This window comes from Callospermophilus lateralis, chromosome 12 (genome assembly GCF_048772815.1).
Source record: "Callospermophilus lateralis isolate mCalLat2 chromosome 12, mCalLat2.hap1, whole genome shotgun sequence".
NCBI lineage: Eukaryota > Metazoa > Chordata > Mammalia > Rodentia > Sciuridae > Callospermophilus > Callospermophilus lateralis.
Genome location: NC_135316.1, coordinates 53,890,356 through 53,916,227, shown reverse-complemented (window position 1 = coordinate 53,916,227; position 25,872 = coordinate 53,890,356). Strand labels below are relative to the sequence as shown.

Sequence of the window (25,872 nt, the reverse complement as noted above, 5' to 3'; positions counted from 1 at the left end):
GTTGATGCTGCGGAACCCCTGATCCTTACTACAAATGAAAATTACATTTCAGGTACTAATTTATAGACTCAAAAGAAATGTTCGACTTAAAAATATTATACATTTGTGGTCCTTTTCATGTTGCTCTAACTATACCTCTATTATGTTTTATAAATTTTCTGTATTGTACCCTTGGGCCTTCCCAAAATACTTCAATTGGTCACTGCCCACTCTACATGTTCATCAATATTATATAACACCATGGCTTCCACATTATCTCTATTCATACAATCATTTTTACCTTCTGGCTGAGACTGGCCTCTTACTTCTAGATTCATATTTCAGTTCAAACATATTGAATTAATGGTTCTTCCATGACATGAATTTCACTTGTCTGAAAGTAAACTCATCAGCTTCTGCACCAAACCTCTTCTCTCTGATCCCCCAGTACATTCTAGAAACAATGATTTTTCCCAGTTATGTAGTGTAAAAACCTTTAGGAAATTCTATCCCTCTACCTCATAGCATTGGAGATAGGTGCTCACTTTTTTCTTCTGAAAATACTGTACTTTGTTCACATGGCTGGGAGAAAACACTCTCTTGGAATTATTTTTCTGGCATCACTTTCAATGCGTTCTAAAATTTCTTTGTTGCACCTATCAAGTACTGAAGCATTAAAGGGCTAAGTTCTTAGTTCCTAGACCTCTTCGCTAACTATGTTTACTGAAGATGTGATCTCAAATAGTCTTAGTTTTTCTTTTTCTACCTCTCAGCCACTGAAAAATCAATTCTTCCAGTATCTCGAGATAAAAACCTTGCACTTATTTTATAAAACATTATTACTTCACCCCACATTCAATGGACAATCATATTTTGTAGATTCTAAAATCAATCGAAAATCTGACATTTCTCATGTCTTTCACCCACTGGCTCCCGTATCCAAATTTCTACCATTTCCTGCCTGAGTTTTTGTAACAACCTCTTTTTCTTATCAAGTCTACCTTCAAGAAATTGGTTGCTTATTGTATATCTAAAGTAGATGATGTGTTTGTAAGGAAAGATACATGTTTGACTTGTCTTTAAAGGGAAAATATAATAGTTTATTTAACCAGATTCATATTATGAAATAAAATAAAATGGTAGCAGCATTTCAAATCTTCAAATATTTTGGACTTACAGTTAGGTACCCAACACTGAGTTAAGTTAGTTCATATAATCTCATTTAATTCCGACATATAACACTTAGGTATTATTATCTATATTTTACACATGATGAATTGCCTCCTAAAAAGAGAAGAATGGACATACCCAACATCATAAAGCGAAAAAGTCACTAAATTAGCATATCAAGCCATCTCTCCTCAGTTTTGGTTCACTGCAAGTCATCATTCTAAAAGTGAAAAAATAAACCAGTTCCACCTTACACATCACCTTCTTATGGTGTATTTGCAGGTCCCCTTACCACTGTAAACAGCTTTCGACAATGAAACAAAAGAACTTCTAAACTTTAGTTACAAATGAATATTCCAATTAAAGAAATCTCTTTGTCCTTTGGTTTATGAATCATCAAATTCACAAGTTCCTTTGTCATCACCACTGCCTTTCCATGCTCTTGATTTTTTGTTCACTCTATGTAACTGTATTTGTCTGCTCAGACTGCCATAACAAAATAATACCAAAGGTGGATGACTCAAACAACACAATTTTTTTTTTTTCTCACATTTCTGGAGGCTGGGAATTCCAAGATCAAGGTACCAGCCAAGTAACCTTCATTCTAAGGCTTGTTTCAGTGGTTGGTAGGCTGCCATTGTCTCCCGGTTTTCCTGTAGGACTTTTTTTGTGCTCCCATGGAGGGGGATGGTGAGTACTTTGGTGTCTCTTCTTATGAGGACCCTAATTCTATCAGGTCAGTGGCTGCCCTCACACCTTGATTTAACCTTAATAACTTCCTTAGAGGCCCCATGTCCAAATACAGCCAAAAAAGGAGATCTAGGGCTTCAAGATATGTGTTTTGAGGGGATAAAATGTTTTAGTTTGTAACAATAACCAAATTTGTGACTGGTCCTATATAATGTATTAAAAACAAGAGCTGAAAGAATTTCCAGAAGGTGGCATTTCCAAAGTAAAACTACTATTTGACATTGATTGTCACAAACATCTGGCAACTTACTGAGGAATCACAGCTCTGTGGAACACTGAAATGGATTCTTCCATTCTGACCTATCTGTTAAATGATAACCATGACCTAATGCAGTTATGATCAATACAAATGTACATAGTGGCTGTAAAACAGCCTCTCTAACCAGGGAGTGTAATCCTCCATTTTACAGATTTGAAGAGGCAATCAATTACATGCTGGATAAGGTCAAATACTATTGATCCAAGATTCAATGAAATCCCTTCCTTTACTTTCCCCTCTTTTGATTTTTTCCTGTGATCTAAGTATGGTTTCTTTAAAATACATTTTTTCCAGCAGCTGCACTTACATACTGGTAGAAAGAGAGTGGTCCTCAAAAAACATAATGATTCACTGGCACTGAAATCAATAGCAGTATAAAACCTTGAAGGCAGGAAAAGGTTGAAAGATAAAAATATTAACACCTAAACTTCAAGAGCATACTTAAAAAACTAGAATTTAAGAGATGTTCATGGCTAGTGTGAGGTAGATATTGTATATATCAACCTAAGCAAACAACTTCCCCCTGTATATCTGTGGGTGTTGAAAAAAAAATATTGTAAATGTTGTATTTATGTATCATTTTTCATTCAATTCTGACTTTTGACATAATTTCAAATTATTTCTTAAAAAGTTCTACTGGTGTTCATAGGGAAGATTTTATATATTATTATTTTTTCTATACCTTTCTTGGTTTTTACTAACACTTCTTGATCCGTATCTAGTAAACTCAATTCTAAAGTAAACTCAATTCTCCTATGCTTACTTGATACAAAGCTTTGTTTTTCATCTTCATACAAACATAATGTGATGTTTTCTGTATGTGAAACCAGGCATTTCTAGAATCTCTCTGAATCTCAGTCTAAGATATTTGTGTACATTCCTCTATCTGGAAGTTAGAACTACTCGCTGCTGTATTTTTATCTGACTGTCTCCAGGAACTAGTAAATAGAGAATTGTAAATACTACATGCTTGGAAAAATTCCACCTGGCACAAATCAGTCACTAGGTAGCTAAATACTGTGAATGGAAACAACTGGTAAGAAAGAAAATCCTCCTTAGAACCTAGCAGCCGCTAAAATGTTCTTATTAACATGGGAACTAAAATTTTCTTTTAAGTAACATTGATGATATTTTAAGGACAATACTGCTCCCTCTTTCTACTACTGACTTTCACCTTATTTATAACCACATGGATTTCAAAGTTGATTTGGGAGGGTTTTCTTTAGTTAGGTTTTGACTTTAAACAAAAATTGGAAAATATAAGGTTAAATATCTGGTTCTCTCTGATTTTCCAAAAGATTTGTTCTGCATTTTTAAGTCTTTTTTACATATTTAAGGAAAAAGAGATGTTCTTTCGATTATTCAAAAAAGGCAGAACTAAAATAAAAAAAAGTATTTAACATACCGTAATCATTAAAGGCTGTAACTTGCTTTTCAGCAATGAGGGTAATTTTTTTTTTTTAATTTTCTGTTTTCTGCTTTCATTTTTTCTTCTCCTTTGCTTCGTTCTGTTTTGCTTCTTGCAGTATTAGGGACTGAACAACTCAGGGACACTGGATCACTGAGCTAAATCCCCAGGCCTTTTCATTGGGTATTTTGAGTCAGAATCTTGCTAAATTTTTGAGGCTGACCTTAAATTAGAGATTCTCCTGCCTCAGTCTCCTGAGTCTCTGGGATTATAGGCATTTGTCACCACACCTGGCTTATTTTGCTTTTAATATATAAATCCAAAAGGTCCTGAGAGTGTTATTTTATAAACTTAATTTCCGCTGTCTGTTGCAAAGGTTCTTTTTAGAAAAAAAAAATTGTCATATTTCTGTAAGTATAGTTAAAATAAGTAATACTAGAAAGACAAATATTCTAGATAGAAGCAGAAAAGAAAAAATGAAAAGTGCAAAACTACACTGATATATTTCATCTTTTTTGAGTCAGAATGGCAACAATCAATACAAGTAATAATAAATGTTGGAGAAGATATGGAGAAAAGGAGGGTGCATTTACACATTGCTGTTGGGAGCAACCACTCTAGAAAGCAGTATAGATTTCTCTGAAAACTTGGGTGGGACCACCTTTTGACCTAGTTATCTTACTCCTTGGTATATACCTAGAGGACTTAAAATCAGTATATTATAGTGATATAGCCACATCAATGTTTCTAGCAGTTCAATTCACATTATCTAAGCTATGGAACCAAACTGGGTGCCCTTCAACAAATGAATGGATAAAGAAAATGGAATATTACTCAGCCATAAAAAGAATGACTTTATGACTTTTGCCAGTAAATGGGTAAATCTGGAGACTTATGCTAAAAAAATAAGCCAATTCCCAAAATAAAAAAATTGAATGTTCTCTCTGTTATGTAGATGCTAACACACAATGGGGGATGTGTGTGTGTGTGTAGAAGTTCATAGATTAGAGAAAGGGGCAAGAAAGGAAGGGAAGGTATACAGGGATAGCAGACAGTGGAATGATTCTGACATAACTTTTCTGTGTACATATACCACAGTGAATCTCCACATCATGTACAACTATAATATTGGGATCCTAATTAGAAAAAGAAGTACTCTATGTCTGAATAAATATATCAAAATATACTGTACTGACATGTATAATTAAAAAGAACAAATAAAGTAATAAAGCTCTCAAAAAAAAAAGCTAAAAGTGCTATAGCAGCTGAAAAATAGACTTTAAGGAATTTATGCTTATAAAATAAGAGGAAAAGTGGAAAGGTTTTAATTGCAACTGATTTAGCTACAGAATCAATATGCCAACCTCTCTTTCTACCACCAAGGAATCCCTTTCTACATATTTATGGTATGTAAGTGCACAACTAGAATTTTCATATAAACTCCCTTCAATTTTTGCCTGGACCTACAAGGAGGACACTATTATCAAGATTTTATCAATTAGAGATTAATTCACTAGGTCCTGTGACTCGACTATTCAAACATTAATATGTTTGCAAATTGCTAAAATACATATTGTAATTCAGGAAGTTCAGGTGAGATGGGGAAGGTGCATCTGCATTTCTATCAAACTCCCAGGTGATGCTAATGTGATCTGTCCCTGAATTACACTGGAATGACAAGGCGAGAATACAAGTTGAAGGTAAGTCTCACAATTCAGTCTGAAAACATATTATAGATGTATTATTGTTTAACTTTGCATATGTGGTGTGTCACCTTAGTAATGACTTCCAGATATTGTTTTTAATCCCCTGACTTGATTAAGATGCAAGTAGAGTTGATCCTCCTTCTTCATGGAGTGTGAATTTGCAAATTCATCTACTGAGTAAAAAAAAATGCCACTTCACCCAAAATGAAGGACCACTCTTTTTCACTCACACACTCATGCATATATATATATATATATATATATATATATATATATATATATATATATATATCTGCACAGAAAACAGAGAATTTGGAGTTGTCTGACATCCATGTTCACAAATGAATTTCAAAAATGTAACTTTCTGCCTTTTGCTTTTAGCTTTTGAATGTAAAAACTGCCTTATTCTTGGTCTATTGAGTGCTATATTCTTTTGTATCTTTGTGCTTTTCATTGGTGATTCTGTTGCTTAACATGGCTTCCAAACATAGGGCTGAAGTGCAATCTCCTGTTATTAACCAAAGGTGGTTGCTGTGTGCCTTACTGAAGGTAGCCATGTGTTAGACCAGCTTTGTTCAGCTTGAGTTATGGTGCTGCTGGTCATTGAGTTCAATGTTAATGAATCAATAATATATATTAAATGAGGTATCTTTAAATACAAACACACATAAAACAAGGTTATATATTGATTATTTGATGAAAATATTGTGACTAGTGGCTCACAGGATCCTAACCCTGTATATCCCCAGGGAGCAATGATTTAGTATTGGCTAATTCAGTGTTCCTAGTGACTTTATAGAACATAACTACTGAAAATAATGAGAATTGACTATGCTTTCTTCACTGTTCTCAGGAGAAAATGTCTATGGAAACAGAATCCAAATTGTTATGCCCTATAATATTAGTCCTTTTTTTTCATTTTTTAATCCCAAATGATTGTCAAAACAAACATTTTAAATATTTTAAGTGGTAAAAAGTATAGTTTATTACATGAATAATTGTATGGAAATCAAAATATTGGCAAAGTAAAGTTTTTGCTAAAATAAATGTACTCTGTAAGTTAAAAATTAAAGCTTTTAGTAATAAAAATCAATTTATCAGATCCAAGTTAAGGTATTGGAGGGTTCCAATATATCAATGATTTGAAAGATACAAATGTTCAAATGGGCACTTTTCTTAAAATATTGTTTTAGCTGTAGTGGACACAATAACCTCATTTTATTTATTTATATGTAGTGCAGAGGATTGAACCTAGGGCTTCACACATGTTACACAAGCGCTCTACCACTGAACCAAAACCCCAGCCCCTTAAATGGATATTTTTAAAGTCTTCAGATGATATAAAATATTTAAAACTGAAATACCAATTAAACTTTTACACAGTCCCTAAAGCACCTTCACAGGAATCTTGTATTTTAAACATCAGCATGAAAGCCACTCTTTTGAATGAATCTGAATCTTTACATGTTTGATAAGGACATCAATTTAAAACTCCTGTATTTGCTAAACCAAACTGTGTCTTTAAATCTCTTCTATAAACCTTTTATATAGTTTCATAACTCTTGATCTACAAGTATAAGGACCTTGATTTGTCTTTCCTACTAATATATTCTTTTTTCTTTGTCTATCCTTTTCACTTCAAAAAAGACATGAAGAGTCAGGCACAGTGGTGCATGCCTGTAATCCCAGCTACTTAGAAGGCTGAGGCAGGCAGATCACAAGTTTGAGGCCAGCCTGGGCAAGTTAGTGAGACCCTGTCTCAAAATAAAATAAAAAGGCTTTTGGAATGTAACTCAGTGGTAGAGCACTTGCTTAGCATTTGGGTGGCCCTAGATTCAATCCCAAGTACCAGACACATAAAAGACAAGAAAAAGAACAAGAAGAGTTTTTTAAAAGTCTATTTAAAGACAAAAATGTAATTTCTTCATAAAAGGTAAGGGACACAAAGTGCAAATGCAAAAACTGTTGAAAATGTGACATTGGGACCATAGCAACAATTCTTTGTGGTCCCGTTAGAGATAAGGTCTATTTCTCCTAAAAGCACAAGACAATCCCATCATGATAGTAAGCCAAATTCCTTACCCTTCTTTACCCATTGAATAAATGTATGCTCAGCACCTACTAGGTGACATGCATCTTTTTGCATGAATCATGTATCGTTTTTAATTGTGCCAACATTCCTATGACGACAGTACTATAGTTATATACTATTTAGTCCTGGAGACTGATATACACCTAGTGTGTACTCTGTTCAAGGTCACAGGGTTAGTTCTTTGTACAACTGGAATGGAAGCCTGGGGATGTATCCCAAGGCTCACCTTCCTCGCCTTCATCTTAGTGTGTGGAATTTAAAAAAAAATAAAAAATGGAAACATGAAGAAGTTAACAGTCTTTGCCATAGATAATGTCCAGCCTCTCATAAGAGAAAAGAGAATCACAGGGTAGCCTAGGCAAAATACAATTGGGATTTCAGAGGAATTGGGAAAGGTAAACAAGCTCATAAATTTCACACTGTCATAAAGAAGAATGCATCGAGATGGGACTTGAGCCGGTAGGATTCTGATGGGTAAATAGAAGTGTGGATAGCATCGCTATCAGGAGGGATGAAGAGAACTGCAACATACAATCCAAAAGTAAAAGGTCTCAATAAGGATGTAGGAGAGGTCAGAGTTTCTGAATCAAAAGATTCCCTTGGGCAATGTTATGGAGAAAACTTTGGAATACAAGTTATTAGAAAACTGTAGAAATTTTCTGGGTGAAGGTAAGGAGTACAATGTCTAACAGAGATCAGCTGAAGATCCAAAATGAATACAACTGTTTATCGATAACTTCTTTAAGTCACTCCAACCAGCAGTTTTCCAAGTCCTCTACAGCCACCCTCGGAATCTTCCTGGAAGAATATAGATGGTAAACATAGATGTGTATTTATTTCACTGCTTGTGTTACCCTTCCTACCTGCTACATCGCATGCCAAGATTCAACCTCACGTGGCTAATTCTTCTCAGATGTCTATTTTTAACACTGGAAGTTCTTGAGGAACAGCAATTATGTCAGGATTAATGTGTATCAGCTCACTTTAGAAATGCTTTGAGTAAAACCTATTTGTATGGGATCGTAACAATTTCTCTAGGACTGAGAAAATAGAGTCTAGATAGCTATAAACAACTTAAGCATGAGACCCACACCTTTATTTGGACGACAGCACAAATGACCTTCAAATATCATCAATATTATATACTTTCCAGGATACTTCCAAAATATCCTTCAATAAATTTATTAATGCAGAAAGCCCACAAAATTTTTAATTTTATTGTCACTATAAATTGAATGAATGTATTGCTTCTATAACTAGCATAAAATTTTTAATCAGTAATATTCTCTGAGCAATGCAACGTGAATTATAATTATAATTAAAATTAAAATTTGATACAATGCAAGCAGTGTAATTAACTTGCTCACCAAAATTCAGTTTATTATCATAGAATAATACCTCGACGTGATTTTATCATTTCTCTAAACCAATATTCAGCAAATTGTTCATAATTTTAGTTGGAACAAAACTAATAATTAAAAGAAAGTATCAGTTTTAACAAATTTAAAAACATAATCACATTTATTTTAGTATGGCACCTTTGTGAGAATTCAATAACTTTTTTTTATTTTCATGACTCCTTTTCTAAAAATAAACTTAAAATATTGGAACTAATTTATCAGATATTACATAGCTATTGTGCATAAATAACAACCACAACAAAAACACTCATTATATGGGGGTGGGGCAAAGGACAGTCAGTGTAGGTAATGAATGACTAGGTCAGGAAGATGGGGCTTATTCAAGAGGAAATAAAATGCTAATACTTCCAGGACACTTCCCCTTCTCCAACTTGTTTCCAAAGTTACCTGCCTCCAGGGAATTGTTCCTCCCTCCAAGGAGTTGTTAGTGAGTAGCCCTGGGTGGCTCCCTTCCTGCTTGTATCCCTAGGTGGCTTGGCTTGGTTCCTGCCATTGTATCACTCTACCTTTTGGGTCCCATAAGCAAGATGGGAGGAGGACCATGCACCAGAACAAATGAAATCTAAAATCTATAAAAGTGGTAGCATGCCTGAATTCCCTCAATCACCAAATTGTACTCCCTCTAGTGCAGAGAAGCCTTGGTTCCTTTCTCTCTCTCTCTCTCTCTCTCTCTCTCTCTCTCTCTCTCTCTCTCTCTCTCTCTCTTCTGTATCCTTTACATAAAACTTTTTGCTCTTGCCTCGGTATTTCTCTGGTGTTCAGTGTTGAACACCAGGGGAACAGGACTCCAACCTGACTCAGTACTGATATCAATATTTTGGTGTGGATACAAACGATTAACAATTTGCGTGGAAGAAAAACGTTTTTAACAAGTTTTAAAATGATTTTAAAATAGTTAAGTTCACTATTTTATGTTGTACAATTATAAACTGATTTTTTTCAAAAACAGTAAAAACTATTTTTTCAGGATGTGCATCATATTTATGAATGTTGATTTGGATTGAATTTATTTTTGTATACTAGTGTAAAAATTTGCAACTGGATTTTAAAATTAATGAAAATGATTACACAAAAGGCTAATCATGTAAAATCTGTCTTTTTTAACAAAATAAGTGTATTGTATACATCAATCTTCTCTGTAACCATTAGCTCACTAATGTGTGTGTGTGTGTGTGTGTGTGTGTGTGTGTGTTTAATTGCCTGTCTTATTTTTCATATGGGGGTAAATGACCTCTCCCAAGGTGATTTATAGGTAGAACTTCCTAAAATGTTAATAAGATGCTACATTCATTTTTATACTTATATAGGTTTCTTAGACTTCTTTTTAAATCATGTTCAAGTACAATTTTAATCTAAGAAATTTTATAGGAGTAAAATAAAACATTTAAAGAACACAGCTCCTTTAGAAAAGAATATTATAATTTCATCATAAAATTTACCTCCTTGGTTGTCTCAAGTTTTAATTCAAAACTTAAAAGAGTACGTGAAATACATCATACTCCTAATTATGTCTGGTTTTTTTTTTCTTTTTCATGAAAGACATTTGAGCCACAATGAAGGTTTCCTAGTGTGAAGGAATGTCAGCATTCCACAGGGGCTATTCCTCTTCTTCATTAGCTATAACATAGTTAAAATGTAGCACCTGCAATAAATCAAAGTATTGGAAGATTGCATTAAAACTTGTGACAGTTACAGAGTTTTGTGGGTATATGTGGTTTTTCCTCCCCTGTATTCTAGGGTCATCACTCATAATAGTGAAAAGTATAGCATAAAGGGGAAAAAAATTCAGAATGTTCCTAAAAATAAAATAGAAAGCCCTCAGGAGCCCTTTCAGAACAACAATAAAAAGTATTGCTAGCTGTAAAATTTGTAAGCAGGTTCCATCCTGTCGGCACAGAAACAATGAAGATGAATTACATTCCAGGAGAAACATGGAGACTGTCTAGTAACAGTGGCAAATCTACTATAGGGAAGACAAAGCAAAACTATTTCTTCTGTGTTGTGAGTTGAAGGTGTCAGAACAGGAAAATAAGAATTAAATGGAAACAAAAGATCATCTTTAGAAATTATCTCTAAGCTGAACTCTTCAGTTTATTCATTTGGGAATTTGTTTGGACTATTCAGTTTTCAGAATCTCTATTATCCTTGAGTTCATTAAAACCAGTACTTAATTACATGTGCTAAAAGTGCCTGTATATTTTTAAAACAGATGAATATGGATTAAGGTGATGGCAGATATATATATATATATATCATTCATATGTTTTTATAGGTGGTAGAAAGACAAGTTTAAGGTGGGTTAGACTAGCCCTGGGCAAAGGTGCATTTGGCGCAAGACATTTGGTCTATGTGGGAGATGTTGGCAGCTGGAATGAAATGTTAGGGATGATCACACTCAGTTCCACAGAGCCAATCTACTACACTGAGTCTCCTTTGCACAAGAACTAAGGGTCCTGTTTTGCATATGTCCTTGTTTGATGCCCTAGATATTAGCATGATAGCTGAAAAGATAAGCTGCTAAAATGAGAAATGTATCAATAGAGATTGTTTTGCAAAAGTTGATGTCCACCTTGATAGCAAATTGTAAGTTTAATAACCAACTTCCATATCCTAAGCCAAGGTCACCATATGCAAAATGAAACTCACACCAGTGGCAGAAACCAGGAGAGTGTTTATTAAACCTTAACTGTGATTCTCAAAGGATGTTTTGGCTTGCAATATGCCTATCCTCTCCTAAAACAGCTTGACTTTTAATTTGAATTTAAAACTCAGAGGTTTTCTGTCCTATGTGTTTATGAATGTTAATTAAAGGAAACATCAAATAGTTTGAGCAACTATTTATACTCTTTACTTGACAGTATTTAAAATGTTATGCTTTTCTGCTGGTATTCAGGTTTTCTCCCTATAAGTAATGAATGTGGCTTGAATCAATTGTACATTAAAAAAATTGAAAGTAATATTAGGTTATCTGAAAATTGACATAATTCATGCTCCAGCCTCAATGATTGATTGCAATAAAGCAGTAGTGTATTTCAAGGTGAATTGAAATAAATGTTAAATGAAGGTTCTTTTTAACCTCATCAATACCTTTCTAATATATGGAATTTTAGAGTTGGAAGAGTGACTAACAGGAACAGAAACTGAATTGACAACAATTACCTAGCACTAGATATGGTATTTGTTTGAGTACCTAATGATCTATTAAGCCCTCACTTCTCTCAGCTGAGCTAATTTTTGATGGAAAACCCTTAAAACAATGGGTCACAGAGAGCAAATGAAGTGGGGAGACCACTGTGCTTCCTCAAGTGCTCTTATATGCCCCAGTGCTGGGTAGTTGATGAGGTAATCTGCATAATAACATGGCCCTAGTGTGTTTCTATTAAGTCAATGGGGCATTGACTATACACAAAAGCACCACTGGCATCTATTAAGCAGACTGGATCTGTAGACCCACAATGACTTTACTCATCCGACAGGAAGAGAAGTGCACTAATCTCATAATTACACCCCTTTACTCCTCCACTCAGCTAAAATTTTGTCTTTGGCAGTAAAATAAGTATCATTCCAACTATAATTCTAATTAATTTAGTTTAAATGCACTGTTCTAATTATTTGTGAATGTATGCTATGTGGATTAAATGTGTGTAAATAATTATTAATTCAAATTAAAGAATTTTAATGCAAATGTATCCAGGACAATACAAAGACAGTATTCACATGGAGCTAGTAGTATGTGAAAATGTGACTTAATTAGGTAGAAATAAATACATAAGTCTTTTATGCCATTGGTTTTTCTTATCTGAACAGGATTGCCTCTTCCTGTTTTTGTTTTTCTTTCTTCCTCTCTTTCTTTTTTTAAGTTTTTATTCTTTTTTTTTTTCATCTTCAAAATCAGTAACCATAGTAAAAATGAGATTTTAAAATTGGGTGCCTGGAAAGGGTTTAAAGCATATATTTTAGGATGCTTGCTATATTCAAGAAAGGAGAAAAGTAAAATAAGCTTGAACTTTTAAATGGCTCAAGGTATTGCATTTTTTAAAAAGGTACATGTTATAAAATAAACTTATTAAAATGCGTAAGTTTCTGTTCAGTGATAGCCTTTGCCAGGGTTAGCATTTAAACAGCTATCCAAAAATTCCTTACTTAGCTGGCTAATGGGATATAATATCTTAAAAATTAATATCTTTTAATTTAGAATAAAACATTGCCAAATAATTGATAAATGTAATTTTTAAATTGTATGTTTCAATAATAATTTAAAATCTTTTGAGTTTAAACTCGATCTACCAATTTAGAGCAAGTTATCTTTCCAATGATATGTAAATATAGTGGAAACCTACCTTTCAGTCAAGATTATTTCACTTAATACTTCCTGATCTCCATTTCAGGAATGCCCAGCTCAACATTAGCCAGATTTGGGATTCTACTATTAGGGAACTATTTTCAAAGTAATTGTTATGGGAAGATCATAACAATACAGGTGTCTGATTGGGATTCTGGGAATGAGGTTAATGGGGGAAAAATGTGCTCTGATGGAAAGCATTTATCAGTCCTTTTGGGGACATTCTTTTTCTGTGATAAGATGATCAGCATCTTAGAAATTCTTAGAGCTGACAGATCTATGTATGCAAGATTCTCTTCCTCTCTCTTTGTCTTTATTCAGGTTCAGTCACAGGTCTGACTGAGGGATATGTGTGTGCATATGTGTGGGATCATGAAAATCGACCAATACTGAACAATTGAGACACATTGTGTAATAAAAAGATCATAACATTATGTACCAATTATAGCCTTTGTGAACAATAAAAAGCAACAACTTGCAACTTACACAAGTCATATATTTTATCTAGTTTCTATATTCCTTCATCAATAAAGAAAGAAAACTGGGTAAAGGTATTTTTTTGTGTGATTCTTCATGTGATTAAACAACTCAAACTTTTTAAACAAACTTTCTTCAGATTTATTTTACTTATCTTCATTTTAACAGATACTTTACTTTTTTCCATTGGCTAAACTAAAAATGCAAGGTAGATAGATAGATAGATAGATAGATAGATAGATAGATAGATACTTTCAAGTCTTTAGGGAGAAAAAAGAGGATAGATAGAAAGGGTATCTAGATTAAGGTTGTCCTCTACAAGATTTAGTTGAAACATTTAGCTAGAAATCTTTTGAGAACTATATGTATCAAGTTCAACGAAAATGAAAGGGAAATTTGTAAAATGAAAGTTTGAAAATAAAATAATAATTTTGGAGGGTTTTCCACAAAAGGGATGTACTGAAATTTTAATGGGAAATTATGAGAAAACTATTTCAAATCCTTTTTGCTTATTTCATAGATTCAAAACCAAATCTACAAAAAATTCTATAACCAAACTATATAAAACCCAGATGGCAGAGATCAACTTTTATTGAAATCCATATGATAAAATGTACTTAAATATGAGTGACTATATTTGTACATGTGAACATATTCTATTCATGCATAATGCATTCATTTCCCCATGTCATTGTGTACATATATTCAGGAACACACATCGCGACTTGGCATAATGATGTTTGGCCTACTACTTTTGCAGTTTCTAAAGAAACAAAGTTTATTTTCTCATTTCTTTTATACTTTTGTGTTTATTTTATTTAAACACATATTCATTCAGTGGATGGAATTTGATAAATTATCCATGATTTGAGTTTCTACAAATATCCAAGTGCATTTAGCCATAAAGCTGTGAGAGAGGTGGTCCTAAGTTTTTGATCATGGTTGACCTTCATCATAGGAACTTTGATATCGACCATAATTGTGAAGTTTAAAATGTTTATACAGAAGAGAAGATGGTTTAGTTTAAGAAACAGCCTAAAGCAGGATCTTACCCAGCAGTAATTTTATTTTTAAAAATTCTTCATTGCAGAACTATTATACTTAGGATCTATGTGGAAATGATTAGGAAAATCTCCTTTTACCCACTGCATTAAATTGCCTAATTTTCTGACAGCTAGAAATATATTACAAGTGTACACAGAAAATGGAATGAAATAGAGAATGAAACTCTACTGCAGATTACAGATGGGGGAAAAAATCTCTGTATAAGAAAGAAAACCTTGGAGGGGAAAAAATAGCTAGATGCTGTTACATCCTCAAATATATGAGGCACAGATTGATTTTCTCACATTTTCTGCAGAGTAGATGCAAAGATTATGCTGAAAACAGGAGAGAACATAATTGTACAACTGCCAGTGTGAATGGAGGACTTGATCAAATAAAGGCTCTGATGATAGCAAATTCAAAAACAGAAAGGCTCAGGATATGTTTCTAATTCTGTAGTTGTGCACTTTAGAAAGAATGTGTGCCTCCTAAGAGCTGGTTTTCATCATGGCTGCCTTTTTGAGGCATCATCCTTCCTTCATTATAAAAGGGAATGAAACTAATGAATTTAATTTTTTTGCTTTATATGCACATAGTTGGGGTTAAGATAGAGCTCCCTCTTACATTTGTTCAATATCTTCCTCCATGCGATTTTCTGGCTCATCACATGGCAAAAGTGAAGCCCCTACAGCAGGCAGGTTGCAAAATGACAAGGTTCCCTCTTGGAGAAATGTCATTTAATGGCTCTTGTAGTCCAAGTGATGTGCCACCTCTGGAGAACATGGCCGTCTGACAGTTCTTTCTGAGTCATCTTGGTGTATTTGAAACAGTTGGTACTCTCCCTTAGACACTTGTCAACATGTGCAGATGATGTTTTAACTGGCACATTGTCACTAGCTACCTCAAATCAGGAAAAGCTGAGTAGTTATAAAAAAGAAATGTGACTTCCAATTCAAGTAAGAATCGGAGTACTAGCAGCAGAAACAGATCACAGATCACTTCAAATTGAGTGTTATCTCTATTCTTTTAAATGTGCAATGACAGTGTTAACTGATAGTTATGTGTGTGTATGCGTGTGTGTGTGTACACATTCATAATATGCAGGTATAAAGTGTACTTATGTATATTTATTTTGTCTATACTTTGTGTTACTTTTATTGTGGTAGAAATAGTTGAAAAGAAGTGTACTTGTTAAAGTTGAAAAATCGAGAAAAATTATCAAGTGGCATTTTTATGGTATGTGGAGGGAAATTACAAAGAGTATGTAGTGCATCTGAAATAGAATATTGCTTTATTTGTGAGTTTGTCTTTACAGTAACACTTTTGTTTTTCTTTTGAATCTACATTAACTAATATATTGCTTGATAAATAGTAAGGTTCTAGTAAATCTTTATTGAATAAATGAGTGATTTGATTAATTATAAAATAAATTAACATAATTAAAATACAGAAGTCATATATATATATATACACACATATATATGAGTAATGGTGAAAGATTATCATAAAATTTTGTAAATCTGAAAAGTATCTCCTTATGATTTATTATAATAGTTTCAAAACTACTTAAAATGTACATGTAATAAATTTTCTTTTTATTCCAACTTAAGTTAATACTAGGATTTGCCAAATCAAGATGAGGGGATAAAACAATAGGAAAAGAAGCTTTTATTTCATTCTTCTGAATAAACCTGGATGATATATAAGTTTTCTTTTTATAACTGACACATGCAAATTATACATATTCATAGGTTACCATATGATGCTTCAGTGTCATAATTTTTAAAAATCTGAGTTAAAATTTATGAAAAACAAGAAGAGAAGAGCTTGAATACTTCAAATACAAAGTAAAGATAAGGAAATGGAAAAGTTAATTACCCTGATTTGATCAGTAAATATTGTGTACATGTCCTGAAGTATCACACAATATCTCACAAATTTATACAGGGATCATTGTTAATCAAAATTTTTTAAGTATTCAAGATGATGAAATGTTAACTACCCTGAGATGACTATTACATGCTACATACATGTATCAAATTATCACATTGAACTCCATACATTTGTATAATTAAAATAACAAATGAAAGTTTCTACCCAGATACAATATTAGTTATAATATTGACTTTTGCAAAAATAGAAAGTCTATATTCTAAGTACAAGTATTTTTTAATCCTATTATGTACCACCTAATGCCAATAGATTATTATCATAAAATCTGTAAGTTATCTTTATTTATTGACAAAATAATATTTTCTCAAGAATTTGTTATTTTTCTCTTCCCTTACAATATTGTTCATCTCTTTCTGAATCAGTTTCCACCTTACTTAAAAATGCCAGCCCAAATTTATTTCTTGCCTTTTAAAAATCTCCCAATGGTATTTATTCTTTGTAAATTGGTCATGAGCTATGAGATTCCTATTATTATTTTGACTATTATTTAATGGTTATGTGAGTCTATTATTCATCCAAATAAACAGCATTTGCCTAAAGGTAAGTGGGGGTATCATAGATTTAATAATTTCTCATAGAGTCATTCACAGTTCTTACATTAAATGTATACATGGTTCTTAGATATATAATAACTATCCAACAAATATTAGTAGCAAATTTTCAATAAATAACTGACTTTCACCTTATAATTCAATGTACTTGGATAATGTATATAGTTATAATTAAATTAGCCTGGTTCACCTTGGTTATTTTTACAGTATATAGTAGAAATACCACAACTAACAGCCATCTTACCATTATAATTTATCTCCCTTATTACATGCCCAGTAAATCCCAGCAATTCTCATCAACTGTGGTTATGTATAATGAGCTACAGCAATAATTGTCATTATATATTGTATTTTTGACATCACATCTAAGGTATAAAAGAACTAATTTTCTAAGTCTTATGTGCTAATGCATCTTTTGTATTTACTTCATTTATTCATTTGTGAATGTTATCTTCTTCAATGTTGTTCACATATCTACCCAAACAAAAATAACATCAAACATCTCCATTTTGTCTTGGTTTTACCCTTACCAACACCTTGTTTCTCATGGGTATCTATATTCGCTTCAAATCATTTTCAAAAACAACCAAGAGATTGAATCATAAAAAAGCACTTGCAAATAAATAAAACTATGTTTACACTGATAAATGAAACAGACCCAATGTCTACCTAATTTAGAATAGAGACTACAACCCATAAAACTCAAGAAGCAATCATTTAAATAAAAACATATTTCTTTGTCAGCTAAAATGTTGCCTTGATTCTAAATATTTTGTTGGAATTGCATCTACAGGTTATATCTTAATACTCAAGTGCTTTTTTCTAGGGAAGTATTTTCTGAAAATCATTCTTGACAGTATAATTGCAATATCACATCAAGATTGAAAAATTCTGGGTTCAAAGGTGACCAATGTAAGGATAAAGGTTTCATGCAACCCTGCAGAATGAAATTAAAGGGCAAGCATGGGGAACTGTAAGATCTGATAGAACTCCACATGTTTCAAGGGAAGATGAAAGAACATAGACGTGGGAAACTAAAAAAAGTTGATCATTAATGAGCATTTGTATTGTTCAGGTGTTCAGATTGTTATGGTAAAAGGCCACTGGAAAAAAATTCAAGATAATGCAATAATATTTGTTTCAGAGGATTGGGAATGTAGCTCCATAGCAGAGCACTTGCCTTTGCCTGGCATGCTTGTGCCAAGGCCTGGACTTGAGGCACAGCACTGCAAAGTAATAATAATAATAATAATAATAATAATAATAATAATAATAATGTTGTTGTTTTAGAAAGATAACTCTGTAAACTCTGTAGAGCCCAGAAAAGATGGAAAAGCTGCTTTCAGTACATAATGCAACAAACTCATTCAACTTCTATGGAATCCTTAGAAGTTTCCCTGAAATTTTACATCTCTTAGAGTATAATCAGGATGTCAAGATGTAAATATATTTATACCATCCAAATTGAACATTTAAATGAGGACATAGTCTATGGAAGTTAGATGACAAATTAAATATTTAAAAGAAAATAAGTAGAGAGTATATAAATGTTTAAAAAGGGAAAATATGGACTCTGTTTTAAGTATGGAAAATTTAACTTTACTATTTAAAATAGTGAACATTTTCTAAACATCTTCACACTACAAAATGAGTTAAAAATATAATCCAGAAATTAAGTTAAAAGCATAGATGATCCTGTTCCTTTGGTAATGAACACATTCAGAATTGTTTTCCAGTATGTTCAAGGCAATTTTAAATCAAAATAAGTACCCATATTATTTAATATATTATTGATGCAAAATTTTAACATATTCTTCCTATTCCTTTCATTTAGTGTTAATTTACTTTAATGTCCAAATACTGGTTTATATCAAGCTCACTAAAGTCAGTGAAATACCTAATTTTACATTACACAGAAGTGGTATAAATCTTTCTAATAAATTTCAGAAAATGAGACCGGAGTTGTGGTTCAATGGTAGAGCACTTGCTTAGCCTATGTGAGGCACTGGGTTGGATTTTCAGCATCATATATCAATAAATAAAGAAAATAAAAGTCCATCTACAACTATATATCTATATCTATATCTATAGTTTTTTTTCCAGAAACTACCTAGAAAAAATGTATTATGAATTTAAGTTCAACATAGTCTTATAAAATATATGTGGCTAGGTAGTAAATGTTGTATTAAATAAGTTTCTTTTAATGATACATTTGAATATTTAGTACTCTTATTTTGTTTTTCTAGTAAAATAAAACTAAGAAAGTTCAAAAAGATCCTTCTTTGGCTTGGGTATGTTTACAAGTGTACTTGGTAGTCTTTATAAATGGTTGCATCTGCAGAGCATAAATGTGTCTTAATTACAGGTTTTTTAAGGGTGAACATCTGTGCCCTTTTCTGAAACTATGTAGATACTTGAATGATTATTTGAGAAGACTGTGTGGTTAAATCAGTACACTGTACTTGCTAATTCACTTTATTTAATATAAATCAGGAATATTTAAAGGTTTATCTGCATGGCTTTGACATACCACTTTATACTTTCATAATTTTGTTTTCTATAATTATATTATAACATAATATTAGAATCAGATTAGTTTTTCATTTTTAATTGAATTTTGTGTTGACAAAAAGGAAGTATAAGATGGTTCCTCCATTTTTCTTTAGTAAACTGCCAGTTTTGTTTGTTTGCTTTGAATGCAGAATTTCCTACATTTTTGCACACTGGATAATCTCTTCGATTTAAAAATAGCAGTGCTTAGGAAAGAATAATGTCACCTACATTTTGAAAAAGAAAGTTATTTTAGGTAATATTTCTTACTGTAGGAATAACTCTAAAATGACTCAAAGAATAGAATGAACTTTTTTAGTCATATGAACCAAAAAATTTAAAAGTAACTAAACTGAAAAGTAACAGTGATTTTTTTTTCTTTCTTTCTTTTTTTTTTTTTTTTTCCTGGATTAGTAAATGAGCATGGTATGTGTTGGCAGTGGGCTGGGAATGAACCTGAGAGAAGTACATTTGATTGAAAGGCTGGTATTGGAAATTGTTGACAGAATGATCTAAAAATTGTCTAATCCATTGGAGATGGCATTTTATTTGTCAAAAATCTTGGAAATGAAAATTCTCCTGAGAGCAGTAGAAATACCTTCTTTGGGAAGAATTTCTCCAACAAACTGCAGAATTATTCCTGTAGAAGTGTAGTAAAGAGCAAGTTGGAAAGATTGCTCAGTAGCTGTGGTGGAGTCCCACTGCCTTAGAGGTTGGGTTATAGCTCAGTTGGAGAGCTGTGTCCAGCACCCCAGGGGCTCTTGTCTTCCCTTGCATCACAAAAAAGGGCTTAACATTCCTCTCTGCTTGTCTCCACCTTAAAAAAGTTTTATCCCTGACCCAAGGCCCTCAGCCTCCCATTTCTTAGAAATTGCCACTTTTGAAAACTTGCAATTGAAAATCTTTTCACTGGTTTTTGAGATGTAAATCTTCTTCAATGTGTTTTTCTTGAGGACCTAAGAGCTATCTCTTTGAAATAGAATCATCAAGAAAAATAGGACCCCTGTCTTTTAGTCTGTGGGAGAGTAGGAGCCTACCATCCATAAACAACAATTAGCAAACACAGATGGCTTAATTACATAGACTCACCTCCCACTAAATTTCTCCAGCACTTTCCTTTAGTTCGCTTCCTTTAGTTTCAGGAAAGAAGTCTACTATTCTCCCCTATTGAAATAGTCTTGAATAAAGCCTTCCTTGCTATTTTTTGACTAGTGTATGTTATAATTTCACAAATGTCATTGTTTCTTTGAAATTTAAGACTTAGAATCATGTTATTCAAACTAAATCTTTTGAAGTTCTTTGTCATAGATAAATTCACAAAATAATATTTTTCAGTATGTATTAGAAAGTTACAGCAATAATTCTGACACAGGATTAGCTGATAAAAGTTTAACTGATATTACCTTTTGATAAAGGCTATCAGTTTTGATGGCATAAGAAGCTCTTTTAAAAGTTATATAGTGAATTCAAAAATAGGAAAAGATGCTAAAATTGTCTCTGCATTTGAGAAGATGTTTTATGAATAACATTTTCCCAAATCCAAGTCAACTTAAAAAATATAAGCATCTGCAGAGAATATGTCAATCAACATGAGGAAAGTAAATAGTTCATATATATTTTTCAGTTTACTTGCCTTTCTAACTTGATGTCCATGTTATTGGATATTAGAGATCACTCAATTCTATTATTCAAATATAGATACACATTTACTTGTCATTCTGTATTCTCTGACTATACAGAAAAACAGTTGTCTATATATTTCAAGGGAGATATTTTTGTCTCAATTAATTAAAGCTCTACCCTTTGTTGGAGGGAATGTCATTCAGATATATTTTGTAATATTTTTAGGGCAAAATTCAAGTAAGTTCAAAATAATGTATCCTTTGAAGCTTCTAACTACAGAAAAACTATTATTTTTTTTCCTTTAAGTTTTAAATGTTCTTGAAAGTTTATTAAGCTGTAACTAGAAGAACCAGATCAAAAAGCTCTCAAAATAATTTTAAACAACTAATTTTTAGCCTTCAGTCTAATAACGTAACAACAAACAAACAAGATGCCAACCACTAAGTGAAAAACCACTTGTGAATAAGAAATAGCCTGTTGTCGTTACTTAAGTTTTCTTCAAGGAGTGTATATGAGAACTCATTTTTTTTAAAAATTTGTTTCCTCTCTTCTATGCACAGGAAAATTACAAGTGGATTGCCTAAAAGATTTGTAGTCTTCAGGGTCAAAAACAAGGTCTTCAAGGTGTTTACCTTCCTTCCTTTAACACCTTCTTCCTGTTTCCTTCCTGATTAGTAATAGAAAGCTATCTCTTTTAAGAATGGTAAGAAACTGTATCTGACTCCACAGGACTTATAATTCCACAAAAACATATAATATTGATTGCTAATTGTGTGGAAAGAGCTCTGTTATATTACTCAAGGATATGAAAAAAATAAAAACACAAGCACAATCTGCTTGCAAGTTATCATTTGGGAACTAAATCTTGTATGAAATTCAAGATCCAAAAGTTAGTATTATACAATATTAGAAGAGACAAATGCCATAAAATAAAAATCAATAAACTGCTATCAGGATGCTAGTTTGAGAAAGGTTGAGTATATACCTGAAATTAGTTATGGCTTCAAAATTTTAGTTGGGTCCTGAAGGACATGAAGGATTTGGGTGTTACAGAGAGTGTGTTTAAAAATCTTCCAGATACAAAATAGTAGATGTAAGTATTCAAGAAGAGTAGAATGTGAAAAAAAATATATCTGTAAGTAATCCAACCAAGCTAGAAGTCAGTGTTGGTACAGGAAAACAGTGGAAAGTAGACTGATAAGGAAGTTAAAATTATAAAAAAAAACTTGATCATCAAACGAAGCAACTTTAATCTTATATGGTAGTCAATAAATGGGGCACATTTTATATCACACAAAGGAATGACAGCATCAGAGTTATCCCATAAAAAGGTTATCTAACAAGAATTTAAACTGTATTTGGAAGGAGGAGATTTATTGGCCAGACAAGCTCATAAGGATGAGCTTATAAGGATATGGACATTGAGAAACCTGGGCCATAAAGAAGCAGGGCCTTTTGAGGAAGTCAATGTGAAAAATACAATCACACACTTAGTCAAAGAATGAGGCAGAGAGCAGACAATGAATATCAAATGATTCTAAGCTTGATACCGAAGACATAAAGTGGATGGCTGGCAAAACTGCTATGGCATGCTCCCATAATGATAATGATTATTAGAATTTCTATCCAATCTAGCAATACCACTTCTGTGTAGATATATCCCAGAGTTAACCTCAGTGTCTCATAGAGGTAGTTATTCATAATGCAGTTACTTGCAATACACAAAGAGGGGAGAAAAACCCCAAATGTCTACAGTGGTAGATTAAACAAAATGTGGCTTATATTATAATGGAATATTACTGAGCCACAAAAATGAAATCTTAACATATGACACAGGGTGATTGAATGATTTAGAGTAATCAAAATAAGCCAGTCACAGAAAGACAAATGCTATATGAGTTCACATACATGAAGTGTCATGAGTCATCAACCTTCTGGGTAGCAGAAGGGATAAATGGGGACTTGCTTTCAAATGGCTACTGAGTTTCAGTATTACAAGATGAAAAAAATTCAGGAGACTGGTTGTTCAACATGGGAATAGAATTAGTATTATTGAATCATAAACTTAAAAGGGAAAATATGGTAACTTTTATGTGATATGCATCCACTTACTGAGCTAAAGCTCCACTCTTTTTTTTTTTTTAAAGTTAATTTTATTTTAGACAGAATCTTATTGAGTTTCTGAGGGGCCTCACTAAGTTGCTGAGGCTGACCTTGTACTTGCCATCCTCCTGCCTCAGCCTCCCAAGTCACTGTGATGACAGGTGTGCACCATTATATAGAGCAACCAGTGTCTAATTATCATCATAAATAAAGCAGAAAAAAAGAGCTTACTGTTCTTAGGAGTAGGATGTAGTATTTAACAAATGGATGAAATTCATTATTTCCCATAGAAGGTTTTCAAAGACTGCCCTCTGTGAGCACAATGTAATAGAAGGCCTAGTTTTCAGTTTTTGCTTCTGATGCTCTTTATTTATAAGATCTTAGAAATTCCACTCTAATGACTCAATTAAAATGAACAACTCATAAGTAATAATACCTGTTTATCTCAAGGGATTATTAATAATTTCAAATAATGCATTTATTAGTATTTGGTATACATGAAAGGCAAATGTTATTATCATCTGCTGACCTCCTTGATGAGTTTTGTATAAACAATGATGACAATTTCTCTGTTAATTGCTGCAGAGCAGATTGCCAGACACTGCAAAGGCAGGCGGAAGCCATTATTAGCTACCAACATCACACAGGCCACTGTGATCAATGCTGAGAACAAAGAAGATAATTTAGGCACAAAAGATTGAACTCAAATATCAAATGCATGTATTTATATTAATACAACTTATTTAAAAAATCCAACACTTATTTCTTCTTTGTTACATATTACTAATAAGTGTTGAGCTTTTAGGTAAATTTTCTATGTAGTGCTAGAGAAGAAGGAGTGGGAAGGCAAGGACATTACTTGACAGGATACAAAAAAAGATACCAGAAAAATGAGCATCAGGGAAGAACTAAAATTGATGGAATAATACTACTTTTAGAAATTTGATTAGGGAATTCTTGTTCATTTAGATCGTAGCAGACAGAAAGCAGGGCAGACAGGGAACAGCAGTTTCGATCACTGAGCTTGGCACTTTGCACATGTTATTTTATTCAATTTCCACAACAATTCAAGAAGATAGACTTTTATTCTTATTTTTTAGATGATGACCCTGTAAGTAATTTGTCCCAAATCACACAAGTAGTAAATGGAAGATGGGTTTCCAGTCAATTCTCTCCAGCTCCTGTGCCCAGGCATTTTCCATAATATCATTTGATCAAACTTGAACCTCTCAAAATGCACCCAGGTGTATTATCAGAAAGATCATAAGCCTCAATGGCATTTCATCTTCTGAATCTAAACTGTCTCTAACTGGAGAGCACATGTCTATAAAACAGAGTGCATTCTCTTGCTGAGCAACAAAATGTGTCTCTTTGATGAGGCCAAATTGTTCAGAGTAGTTGACAGGCAAAAGAATGCCTGGAGAACACCATGGCTAATGTTTTAATTGAGGACCATCAGACTCAGAGAAATGAAGGGATGTATCCAAAGGCACTTGACCAGTTGGTTCTTTTCCCATACACTCTGCTGCCATTTCACAAATTATTGACAGTTGTAGTGACACAAATTTAAACTGCTAAATACTCGTGAAAGATTCTTAACAGAAACTTCAAATCTTAATTAATTGCATTAAAACCTTTCAAGTTGTTATGAAAAGATAACAGAAATTGTATTGCCAGTGGTAAAGTCACTTAAATTAAGGTGGTTAATATTTGCCAGATGGAGTTAGACTACATTTTTATAATTTGATATCATTATTTCAGTGCCTACTGATAGAACATTCTTAAATCTGTTACAAAATATCATGGAAGTTAACCCTACGCTATAATACTAACTATTCAAACTCAGACTTGCTCATACCCCTGGTACTTCTTAATTCCCATCTTCCAGTGAATCATTTTCCTGGTATTTTTGTTTCCTACTCATTTCATGTTCTTTTTACTAGTCCCTAAAACCAGTATATTGCTTTGTTCTGCTCAATATAATAAGAAAGAAAATGCAGGATATTGCCCTCCCATTCTCTTTTATAACAAGTAATAGCCCTATACTTTAATATGATTTTAATAAGAAACACTAGGATAAATAACAGAATATTTACTGACAGGGTTTTAAAGTTCCTCTTGCAATATTTTCTTACTAACTTGTAAGGTAATATAGCCATGCTAGAAAACACTAAGTTGTGGGCAGAATCTAGAAAATGCAGGTAGCAAATTCAAAGTAGTTTATAGCAATGGATTTTAACATTATTAATAATAAAATATGAGCTGAATTAATATAGTATTTTAGAGTTAAAAACCATTATAGCTGAAACAGGAATATATTCCCCCCCCCTCAATTAGTCCATTATTCCTTAGTATAAATTGAACCTCCATTAGGGTCAAAGAGCTGCATGAGATACTTAAAAAAAAAAAAAAAAATCAAGAGTTAGTTCTCCCCTGTGAGTATT

The 25,872-nt window shown here is 32.7% G+C and overlaps 1 protein-coding gene across 3 annotated transcripts in view; it reads right to left on the bottom strand.

Moving 5' to 3' along the window:
• Nucleotides 1-25,872, bottom strand: part of Pcdh9 (protocadherin 9) — an 841,483-nt gene that overhangs the window by 45,577 nt on the left and 770,034 nt on the right. The window lies entirely within an intron of this gene.